General features: G+C 33.9%; 1 pseudogene; it reads right to left on the reverse strand.

Moving 5' to 3' along the window:
• Window positions 1–7,258: 7,258 nt before the first annotated feature.
• Window positions 7,259–7,847, reverse strand: LOC143391452 (small COPII coat GTPase SAR1B-like; annotated as a pseudogene).
• Between the last annotated feature and the right edge of the window lie 4,556 nt (window positions 7,848–12,403).

Below are 12,403 nucleotides of genomic sequence, written 5' to 3' on the forward strand. Positions count from 1 at the left end.
CAGGAACTGAATAAATGTTCATGATTAATTTACCTCCAATATATGTATAAGTTGTCTTTTTTATTATATAAAACATTAAAATGGAAACAAACAAAATTTTCTTTTCCTAATTCCTGAAATCAATATGTAGCTGACACTTAAGTGAATGAAAATGTTTTTTCTCATTACAAAATGGATGAGAATGAACAATAGGCACACAAGACAGAAGATTATATTTCCCAGCACGATTTTATACATCTTGAATATGCTAAGATACATTAGATAGATAGATGAGAGTACATGATCTTGCCATGAACTTGTCATATGGATGGAAGTAGCATCACCTTCAATATTTCCTACTAATAATCTCCCTGATTTTCTTACCACTTTCCCTTAGGAATAGTGCATTTGTTGGTCTGTTTACAATTGTCAAACTAAAAAGAAATAAAGTCATTAAGCAAAAAGTATTTTTGTACTCCTTACAATATATTTGATTTTAGTATATTCCATCATGAGGAAAAATACCATTTCTAATGCTACATTTTATTTTATCAAAATTTTTTTCCTTTTATTGATGGACCTTTATTCTATTCTATTTATTTCTTTCGTTCTATGTGGTGCTGAGGATCAAACCCAGTGCCTCACATATGCAAGGCAAGTACTCTACCATTGAGCCACAACCCCAGCCCCCCCCCATTTTATTCTGAACAACAATTATGTATGAGCAGGGAAAAGGAAGATTAACAGACACTGATATTTATTTTTACTTTTAAAATTTATTAGGGCATTATAGTTATACCGAATATTGGTTCATTTTGATATAATCATAAAATCATAGAGTATAATTTGCTCCATTTCAGTAACCACTACTTCCCCTTTTCCCTCCCTCATTCTCTTTCCTCTACTCTACTTGTCTTCCTTCTATTTATTTACAATTTTTTAAATTAATGCTTTAAAAATATATGACAATACTATGGTATATTCATACATATACACAGGATAATTTGGTCAATTTTATTCCACCATTCCTTCCTTTTCCTGTCTCTTATCCCCACTCATCCCTCCTCCCTTCCCCAACTATCCTTTTCCACTATTCTGCTGATCTCTCTTCTATCAGACACCAATATTTTTATTGTTTCTTGATTTGACCCCTGAATTTTTTACTCAGAATTTGTGTCACTGTAATCAAAAGGCCAGATAAAACAAAAACAAAAACAAACAAACAAAAAAAACATAGAGGAGGAAAAATTCATTTTGGTTCACAATTTCAGAGGTGTAGCTCAGTGGTAGAGTGCTTGCCTAGCACATGCGAGGCATTGAGTTTGATCCTCAGCACTGCATAAAAATAAATAAATAAAGGCATTGTGTTTATCAACAGCTAAAAAATTAAAAAAAAAATAATTTCAGAGTTCAGTCCATAAGACAGCCGACTCCATAGCTCTGGGTCCAAGGTCAGGCAGAAAAGCATGGCTGAGAAGTATGGCAGAGGAAAGCACATCAGGACATGGCAACAAGGAAACAGAGAGAACTCTGCTCACTAGGGACAAAATATAAGTCCCCAAGCCATACCCCCAGTGACCCACTTTAATCCACATCTGTAGATTAATCCACTGCTTAGGTTAAAGCTCCCGCAATCTGATCAGTTCATCACAGAACATTCTTGCATTATCTCACACAGGGACTTTGGGGGCATAGTGCATATCCAAATAATAACATGTAAAATTCAAGATGGACAAGAAGAATTTTTTTCTTTTTTAAAATAAGGATCAACCAATGGAAAATAAAATAAGTGTCAATGTGAAAGGGGATACAGGGAAGAAGGACAAAAAAACGCTTCTACTATAAATATGTTCTTGGGCAAATCAATTTTGTAAAAGAGACATAGGGAACTTGAGGGCCTGGAAGTAATTATCATAAAAGCATATACAAATGTGTACCTACTAGAAAATCATTGTGTACTTTTCGGGGGTTGGCATACCTCGGCTTAAATTAGATTTTAAAATTTTAGTGACTTCCTGCTTCTTTTTAAGACAAGTCCCCAAATCCCTGAAATGATTTATATGGCATGCATATTGTGGTTTATGCCTTACTCCAGGATTAATGTTTATGACTTTCTTTTCACTCTTCTACTACAACGACCTTTTCTCCAGTATAGAAATGCTCTCATGTTCTTTTTCTTCTGGATCTTCAAATATGCCATTTCTTTCATTTAGAACACTCCTCTACTTTTTTGATCTAGATAACTCTTAATAACTTCAGTTCCCAGCTTAGACATCACTTATTTAGAGAATTCTTCCTTGACTTACTAGGCTAGTTTAAATTTCATCCATTATATATTTCTACAAAAGCCTATACTATCCCTTTCTAAGTATATAAAATGAACTCTACTTATCTGCTTAATGTTTAACTCCTCATTAGATTGTACACCTTATAAAGATAGTTTTCCAGTGAATTTCTAATGGCTAGTCCAGTGCTCAGCACATAATAAATTTCAATATATACTTAACAAATGAATGAAAGAAACAGATGGTAGGAGTGGAGGTGCAGACTTGATATTCATTACTCAGCTACAATGGAATTTAAATGCATTTGTTCTCTTTATGAACAGAATTTCTTTTCACTTTTTTTTCCACAGGGATCTCCCTCAGTTTCCTTAACTGCACAATAATTCAGGTGTTGTAACATGGATGTCACAGACACCCAAAGGGGTCAAAGAATAAAATTCAGAAGATACATGAACTTGAATGAGAAAAAAAATATGCTCCTATTATGGAAATGTAACATCTTCTTCAACTTGTATTTGGGCAGCAAACCACAACAGTAGTAGTAATTTTTCTCTACCAGTAGAAATTATAGTTATTTTTGTATCACATTATAGTTGGTATAAATACCTCAAAATATCATTAATATTTATCACTACTTTGAAAATTTATATTATTTATTAGACTCCCACCAGATCTTGTTATTAAATGTACTAATAAAACAGCATATATTATTGATGCACAAATTTGGAGATTTTAAAAGATATTTTTATATAAATATAACCAGTTTTTTAAAATTTTATTCCATGCATTTTAAAGCATTATTTTCAGAATAGAATTTGTTAGTGTTGGTAAAAAGGCACCAAAAGATTAAGAACCCTTAGACTGGATGAGCAGCAAGGTTCCTTCCAAAAGGTTCTAATTTATATCTGTTATCTCCTCCAATGGTACTATTGCCCCTTATCTGGTTCAAGTGTTCTAAAATAGGCAAGTAAGAGATTAAGGAAAGAACCAATTCTCACTGGTGAAGAAATACATCAGCTAGGGTGAAAGAAAGAACCCACAGCAAAAGCAAATCAAATGCTGTGCAAAGAATATCATTAGTGACATTTCTGAGTTCAGACTCAAAAGAAGTGAGCTATCGAGATTGTTTTTAATAACTTTGACCCAGTAGTGAAAGGTCATAGAGAAGGGAATGTACTATGCAGAAGTACAATTAGTAAGATATTTTGTGTTGAGGAATGATAAAAGTTAGCTAACAAGCAATGTGCCTAATCAAAAATAAATTCCCAATATGTATCTACCAAATAAAATAATAATTATTTTAAATAAACAAGAAATTATTGAGAGACCCAGATGAAAGAAATCAATTTTTTTAATTAAGCTTTGCTTCTATAAACTTGTATTGAAATATTTATAAATTCATATTGAAAGAGAAAACAGAACAGCAGAATGCTAGCTTCAGGGTGGAGGCAAGGGAAAAGAAAATAAAATGCATGAGTCACAGTCCCTCTCTAACCCTGAAGGACCTTATAATTTGAGCAAGAGGCAATTCAGCTCACCAATAGTACAAGGAAATGAAGCAGGGATGGAAAAACATACCACATGAAAAGAGTACACCAAATTGGAAACTGCTAGTCACCATTTCAAGAGTGAAACATCGTCAGAGAGAGTTATGCTGATTCTACCAAACTATGTCCCTCTAGAGCCCTGGATCACCTCAACTTAATTTTACATATGAACAGGAGCTTATTTTTTTTAAAAAATTCAACTACTTAAAATGTTTCTTATTATCTTTTGAAATTTGTTTTCTTTTTAAAATTTGTTCTTTTTAGATATACATGATAGTAGAGTATATTTTGACATTTTATACATACACAGAGTATAATTTATTTTAATTAGGATCCCATTTTTGTGGTTGTACATGATGTGGAGTTTCACTGGAGGTGAATTCATATATGAACAGAGGAAGGTTCTGTCGTATTCATTCTAATGTCTTTCCTATTCCCATCCCAACTCCTGCCCTTTATTCCTCTTTGTCAAATCCAACAAACTTCTCTTCTTCCCTCCCCCCATACCTTATTGTGTGTTAAGTGTCCTCATATCAGAGAGGACATTCGGCCTTTGGTTTTTGGGAGAATGACTTATCTCACTTAGCATGATAGTCTCCAGTTCCATCCATTTACTGGAAAATGCCATGATTTCATTCTTCTTTATGGCTAAGTAATATTCCATTGTGTATATATACCACATTTTCTTTATCCTTTCATCTGTTGAAGGGCACCAACATTGGTTCCATAGCTTAGCTCCTGTGAATTGAGCTGCCATCAACATTGATGTGGCTGCGTCACTGTAGTGTGCTGATTTTGAGTCCATTGGGTATAGACTGAGGAGTGGGATAACTGGGTCAAATGGTGGTTCCATTCCAGGTTTTCTGAGGAATCTCCATACTGCTTTTCAAAGTGGTTACACCAATGGTAAGTCCCACCAGCAATGTATGAATGTACCTTTCCCCCCACATCCTCACCAATATTTATTGCTACTTGTATTCTTGATAATTGCTATTCTGACTGGAGTAAGATGAAATCTCAATGTAGTTTTATTTTGCATTTTTCTAGTTGGTAAAGATGTTGAACATTCTTTCATATGTTCGTTGACCAATCATATTTCCTCTTCTGTGAAGTGCCTGTTCAGTTCTTTTGCCCATTTGTTGACTAGGTTTTTTGTTTTTGGGGTATTAAGTTTTTTTGAGTTCTTTATATATGCTGGAGATTAATGCTCTGAGGTGCAGGGGACAAAGATTTTCTCCCATTCTGTTGGCTCTCTCTTCACATTCTTCATTGCTTCTTTACTTTAAAGAAGCTTTTCAGATTGATACCATCCCATTTATTGATTCTTGATTTTACTTCTTGTGCCTTGGGAGTCTTGTTGAGGAATTTGTTTCCTATGCCATCACAAAGGAAATGTGGGCCTACATTTTCTTCTAGTAGGCACAGAATCTCTGATCTAATGCCTAGGTCCTTGATCCACTTTGAGTTGCTTTTTGTGCACGGTGAGAGATAGGGGTTCAATTCATTCTGCTACATGTGGATTTCCAGTTTTCATAGCACCATTTGTTGAAGAGTCTATCTTTTCTCTAATGTGTGTTTATGGTACCTTTGCCTAGCATGAGATAACTGTATTTAGGTGTGTTTGTCTCTGTGACTTTTGTTCTGTTCCACTGGTTTTTGTAACTGTTTTTGTGCCAGTACCTTGCTGTTTTTGTTACTATGGCTCTGTAGTATAATTTAAAGTCTGATATTGTGATGCCTCCTGCTTCACTCTTCTCAATAACAATTGCTTTGGCTATTCTGGGCCTCTTTTCCCAAGTGAATTTCATGACTGCTTCTTCTATGCCTATGAGCAAGCATCATTGGAATTTTAATAGGATTGCATTAAATCTGTATAGCACTTTTGGTAGTAAGGTCATTTTGACATTCTGGTTATACAGGAGCATGGGAGTTCTTTCCAGCTTCTAAGGTCTTCTTCAATTTCTTTCTTTAATGTTCTGTAGTTTTTATTGTAGAGGTCTTTCACCTCTTTTGTTAGATTGATTCCCAAGTGTATTTTTTGAGGCTGTTATGAATGAGATAGTTTTCCTAATTTTTCTTTTGGTTGATTCATTATTGATGTATAGGAACATGGGTATTAATTTTATATCTTGCTACTTTACTGAATTCATTTATGAGTTATAGAAGTTTTCTGGTGGAGTTTTTTGGGTCTTCTAAATATAGAATCATGTCATTAGTAGATAGGGATAATTTGAGTTCTTCTTTTCCTATACATATCCCTTAAATTTCTCTCTTCTATCTAATTGCTCTGACTAGAGTTTCTAGGACTATGTTGAATAGAAGTGGTGAAAGAAGGCATCCTTATCTTGTTCCAGTTTTTAGAGGGAATGCTTTCAGTTTTTCTCCATTTAGAATGATGGTGGCCTTGGGTTTAGCTTATATAGCTTTACAATTTTGAAGTATGTTCCTACTATCCCTAGTTTTTCTAGTGTTTTGAACATGAATGGATGCCTTTATTGTCAAATGTTTTTTCTGCATCTATTGAGATAATAATTTTACTGTTGTTGTTAAGTCTATTGATGTGATGAATTACATTTATTAATCTTCATATGCTGAACCAACTTTGCATCCATGGGATGAACCCCACTTGATCATAGTGAACTATCTTTTTAATATATTTTTATATGTAATTTGCCAAGATTTTATTAGGAATTTTGGAATCAATGTTCATCAGGTATATTGATCTGAAGTTTTCTTTTCTTGATGTGTTTTTGTCTGGTTTTGGTATCAGGGTGATACTGGTTTCATACAATGAGTTTGGAAGGGTTCCCTCCTTTTTATTTAATGGAATAATTTGAGGAGAATTGGTGTTATTTCTTCTTTGAAGGTCTGGTAGAACTCAGCTGAGAATCTGTCTGGCCCTGGGCTTTTCTTTGTTGGTAGACTCTTTTTCCCCCAAAACATTAGAGTTTGTTTTATTGCATGACATTTGTATAAGATAAAGTATGATTGAAAATTGTAAGGCATCATGCAATTATTGATAAGCTAATTATTAACTGTACACTTGAGAGGTAGACATATAATCTAAAATTTAAAAACTAGTTCCAAAAAAGTACATAAATAATTTAATATGATGAGCTTTAAAATATGGTTTATATTTGTAGATTTACATTGTTAAAAAGTGCTTAAAATGTACTGCTGCAAAGTTGCTCTTTATAAATGGTTCTGGGGGTAATGTCAGATTATAAACGTTAAATAGAAAGCAAACATTAGGATATTCAAACTTACTTGAATCAGTTTTCAATTTACACTCAAATTACTAAGTTGATATAACATTAGTAATCTAAAAAAACATGTATTTTAAATCCAACCAAATTCTATTGAATTCAAGTTATGCATGTCAAGTGATCAAATCTCTGAGTAGACCTGAATGTCAAGACCTGGAGCTGAGGCAGGTTGATGTTGATGTTAATCAATGTACTGTACCATCCAGTGGAAGCCTTCTCCATAACCCTGTCTTTTGGGCACATTTCACACGAAAACTTCTAAATGTCCGGCATTCAGATCTTTCAAAGATACACTGCCCTTTCCTATTGTCTGAGTATATAAACCAAACATTTCTTTTAACCTTTCTTCACTAATGGCTTCAGGTCTTGTCAATCTTATTCCCAAGAATCAGTATAGGCACATTAGCAATGGTGTCATCAGTCATTAGTGAATCAAATTCTTCTTTTGATTCTAACAGCCTTTCATGGGCTGTACAATCCACAAGAAATACAATGCCTTTGACAGCAGGAAGACAGTTTTTCCATACTCTTCAGGCTTGAACATGTCCATCCGGATCAAAAGTTGTAAAAGTCATATACCACCAATAGTCAATACTTCTGAAGTGGGATGTAATGTTGGGACATGTTGACCAAGTCTGTCATCTTTTAGCATGTTTTTTCCTCATTATCCACTCCAAGAAATACCAATTTACCAGTTTTTTAATATAATCCTAAGAACAGTAGAGTACACTGCTAAACTCACTGTAGATCCAATCTAATATGAAGGACATATCCAAATCTTATAGGGTCTGAGACGAGAGTGAATGCAATTCCTTCCCCTACATTTCTGAGGCTGAATTGCAAAGCACTCTGTTGGTAGGCTTTTGATGGTATCTTCAATTTCAGTGTTTGAAATTAATGTGTTTAAATTGTATATATCATCCTGATTCAATTTGGGTAGTACATATGTTTCTAGAAATTTGTTGATATCTTCAAGAATTTCTGTTTTATTGGAGTGTAAACTTTCAAAATAGTTTCTGATTATCAGCTGTATTTCAATAGTGTTTGTTGTGATATTTCCTTTTTCACCATGGATTTTAGTAACTAATTTTTCTCTCTTTTTATTTTCATTAGCATGGTGAAGGGTTTAACAATGTTATTTATTTTTTCTAAGAACCAACTTTTTGTTTTGTTGATTTAAACAAAATTTTTTTTTGGTTTCATTTCATTGACTTCAGCTCTGATTTTAATTATTTCCTATCTGCTTTTGGTGTTGATTTGTTCTTCTTTTTCTGGGGCTTAAAGATTAATATTAGGTTATTTATTTGGCAACTTTATATTCTTTTTTGAATGAGCTCAATGCAATGAACTTTTGTCTTAGAACTGTCTTTATAGAGTCTCAGAGATTTTGATATGTTGTGTTGCTATTCTCATTTACCTCTAAGTATTTTTTAAATTTCATACCTGATTTCTTCTGATATCCAGTCATCATTCAGTAGCATATTATTTAGTCTCCCAGTGTTAGATAGCCTCTATTTTTATTCTATCATTGACTTCTAATTTCATTCCATTATGATCTGATAAAATGCAAGGTATTATCTGTATTTTTTTTTGTCTTTTTAAAGTGTTGCTTTGTGGTCTAAGATGTGGTCTACTTAAGAGAAGGATTCATGTACTATGGAGAAGAAAGTATATTGAATCATTGATGGTTGAAATGTTCTATATTTGTTAAATCTAAATTATTCATTTTTTTTACAATTTTTACAAAGTTCTTCAGCTTTTTTTAAAAAAAATATTTTTTAGCTGTAGATGGACATAGTACCTTTATTTAACTAACTAATTAATTAATTTTTATGTGGTGCTGAGGATCAAACCCAGTGCTTCACATGCGCTAGGCAAGTACTCTACCATTGAGCTACAACCCCAGCCCATCTTTGGTTTCTTTATTTGTTTTTTGTTTGGAGGAACTATCCAATGGTGAGATAAGTGTGTTAAAGTCAATGAGTATCATTGTGTTGTGCTCTATTGATATTTTAAATTGAGAAGTTTTTTTTTTTTGATGTAAGTAGATGCTCCATTGTTTTGGGCATACATATTTATGATTGTTATATCTTATTGATGTATAATTTCCTTAAGCAGTATGAGATGTCCTTTTTTGTTTTTCTGATTAACTTTGGTTTGAAGTCCACTTTATCTGATATGAGAATAGACACTGCTTGTTTTATGAGATCCATGTGAATGAAATTTTTTTTTCCATCCTTTCGCCTTTAGTCTGTACATGTCTTTTCCTAGGAGGCGAGTCTCTTGAAGACAGCAGCATGTTGTTGGATCTTGTTTTTTAATCCAATCTTGTAGTCTATGTTTTTTATTTTTGGCCAGGTGAGGAATACCAGGGATTGAATTCAGGGGCACTCGACCACAGAGACATATCCCCAGCCCTATTTTTTTTTTTTTTTATTTTATTTAGAGACAGAGTCTCATTGAGTTCTTAGTGCCTCACAGTTTCTGAGGCTGACTTTAAACTTGTGATCCTCCTGACTCAGCCTCCCAAGCTGCTGGAATTACAGGTATGTGCCAATGTGCTCAGCTCAGTCTACATTTTTTGATTGATGAATTTAGGCCATTTATATTCAATGTTGTTATTAAGAAATGATTTTATTCCCTGTAATTTTGATTTATTTCTGGTTTTTAATTTTAATTAGTTTCTCCTTTGATTGACTATTCTTATAGTTTAGTTCCTTCCTTTAATGGTTTTCAGCTTTATTTTTTATTTCTTCTTCATGAAAATATTTTGTTGAGTATGTTTTGTAGTGTGGGTTTCTACTTGTGAATTATTTTAACTTTTGTTTATCATGGCAGGTTTTTATTTCATTGTCAATTCTGAAGCTTAATTTTGCAGGTATAGTATTCTTGGCTGGCTTCCATTTTTCTTTAGAGCTGTGTATATATTATTCCAAGACCTCCTAGCTCTGAGAGTCTGGGTTGAGATATCTACTGAGATTTTTCTCAGCATTGATTTTTCTCGAATTGTGATCTGCCTCTTCTCTCTGGCAGCCTTTAAAATTCTATTCTTATTCTCTGTGTTCTCTGTGACTTGGTGTGGGCCTGCTGTATTTGGGGTTCTATAAACCTTATCTATTTGATTTTCCATTTCATTCTTTTTTTTTTCTTTTGGGTATTGGGTATTGAATTCAGGGGCACTCAACCACTGAACAATATCCTCAGTCCCATTTTATATTTTATTTAGAGACAGGGTCTCACTGGGTTGCTTAGTACTTTGCTTTTGCTGAGGCTGGCTTTAAACTCACGATCCTCCTGCTTCAGCTTACTGAGCCACTAGGATTACAGGTGTGTGCCATTGCACCTGACCCATTTCATTCCTTAGGGGAAATTTGCTGATATTTCATTGAAAAGATTGTTCATTCCTTTGGTTTGTATTTCTGAGACTTCATATATCCTAACTAATAAATCTTAAATTTGATCTTTTCATATTATCCCATACTTCTTGGGAGTTCTGTTCATGGTCTCTTAACATATTTTCTCCATGATCAATTTTATTTTCTAGATTATATATTTTGTCTTTATTGCTTGAAACTCTATCTTCCAAGCAGCCCAGTCTGTTTGTGATGTTTCCACTGAATTTTTAACTTGGCATATTGATTCCTTCTTTTTGAGGATTTCTGCTAATTTTTTTTTCAGAATCTCTGTACCTTTTTTGAAGTGGTTATATTATTTTAATTAAAATGGTATTAATTTAAAACTTGTCACTTAATGAGTTAACTAAGTGTGTAAAACATTGTGCTCCAGAGATCAGCAGATGATGTGCTACAACATAAAAAAGTGTCAGTCAAATAATATGTGGATGTTAGGGAAGGAAAAAAAGAGATAAGGAATTAAATATATTAAATATATCCTGGGAGTCTGAAGCAGGACAATCACATGTTCAAGACTAGCCTCAGCAACTTAACAAGGCCCTATACAACTCAGTAAGATCCTGTTTCAAAATAAAAAATAAAAGGGATTGTTGATGTGGCTGAGTGGTCAAACATCCTTGGGTTCAATTCCCAGTACCAAAAATAAAGCATAAGAAGGTAGCCATCATGAAAATAGAAGGGAGACCAATAAAATAGAGGAAAGAGATTGAGAAGATGGTATTGTGTCCATATGCCTGGAAGGATGATCATTAAAATGTTTACAGAGGTGGTACTTGGCATTTTAAATATTTTCCCACTCTTCTGAATTTTTTCAATGGATACATTATTTTATTAGAAAAATAACAAAACTTTCAAAAAATCCACTCAAATTTGTTTTTCTTCTATTCAAAATTTGTTAGGTTTTCATTGCAAAGTGGCAATGAAAATGTTTCAAGGGCATTTAACTATGTCTGGAGACATTTTTTGGTGGTTATGACTGCTGGAAGTGCTACCAGAATCCAGTGTGTAGAAGCCAGGAATGCTGTAAATATCCTATAATTCACAGGACAGCCCCCTTCTGTCCTCCCAACAAAGAATTATCTGGCCTGCAGTGTTAATAGTGCTGAGGTCGAGGTATCTTGGGACTGTTTATCTCAGTAAGGTTTCTTACCACCTTTTGATGTTAAGAGGGGCTGGCAACTTTCATGTAGCTTTAGCTAAAAGTCAGAAATAGGATGGGAAGCCATAGGAAGGTAGCTACAGCTAGAGTGGGAGAAAGAGAAGAGTAAAGAATATTCATAGTTGGTAGGGTCTGATACTTTTATTAAGATCAGTAGTTTCTCCTGAGACTATGATTCTGTATCTGTCAACCCTGCATTATAGTTCCCATTTTCCTTTCTCTTTGGGACTCCAGAAACCCAGAATAACAAGATGCTAAGGCAAATCTTTGATAAGCTTTATAGATTTAATTTGGTGGATGGAAGGAAAGAATTTTTCTTTGTACCTGTAGGTGTCACTCCAGTACATGGAATGAGGAAATTTTTCTTCTGCTAGGAATATTTCTATTCTGGAGCATCTAGGACCTTCTTTTGGCTCAGTTTGACTTTTACTTCTATGTCAGTATTCCTAAGGAATGCATTTCAGGATTATCCCTGACCCCACCTTCCTACTCCAAATTCAAAGGCATGCGGAAGAATATCTTGTTCTTCTTATGCTTATCAGTTTTACCCCTCTTTTAAAAAATCCACTCCATTTTTGTTTTTTGATTTATCACTGACTAATGAGCGGCTTATCACAGTAGGTATGTCTAATGCTTCTCTCCTCTTGAACCAGGCGGGAGTTCTGGAATGAGTGAAGACTATCAGGGCATCCTGTGTCAGGACAACATGGCTGGGCTTCTGTGTCTCACTCAGTCACTGGATCCACATACACCA

Source organism: Callospermophilus lateralis, chromosome 2 (genome assembly GCF_048772815.1).
Source record: "Callospermophilus lateralis isolate mCalLat2 chromosome 2, mCalLat2.hap1, whole genome shotgun sequence".
Lineage (NCBI taxonomy): Eukaryota > Metazoa > Chordata > Mammalia > Rodentia > Sciuridae > Callospermophilus > Callospermophilus lateralis.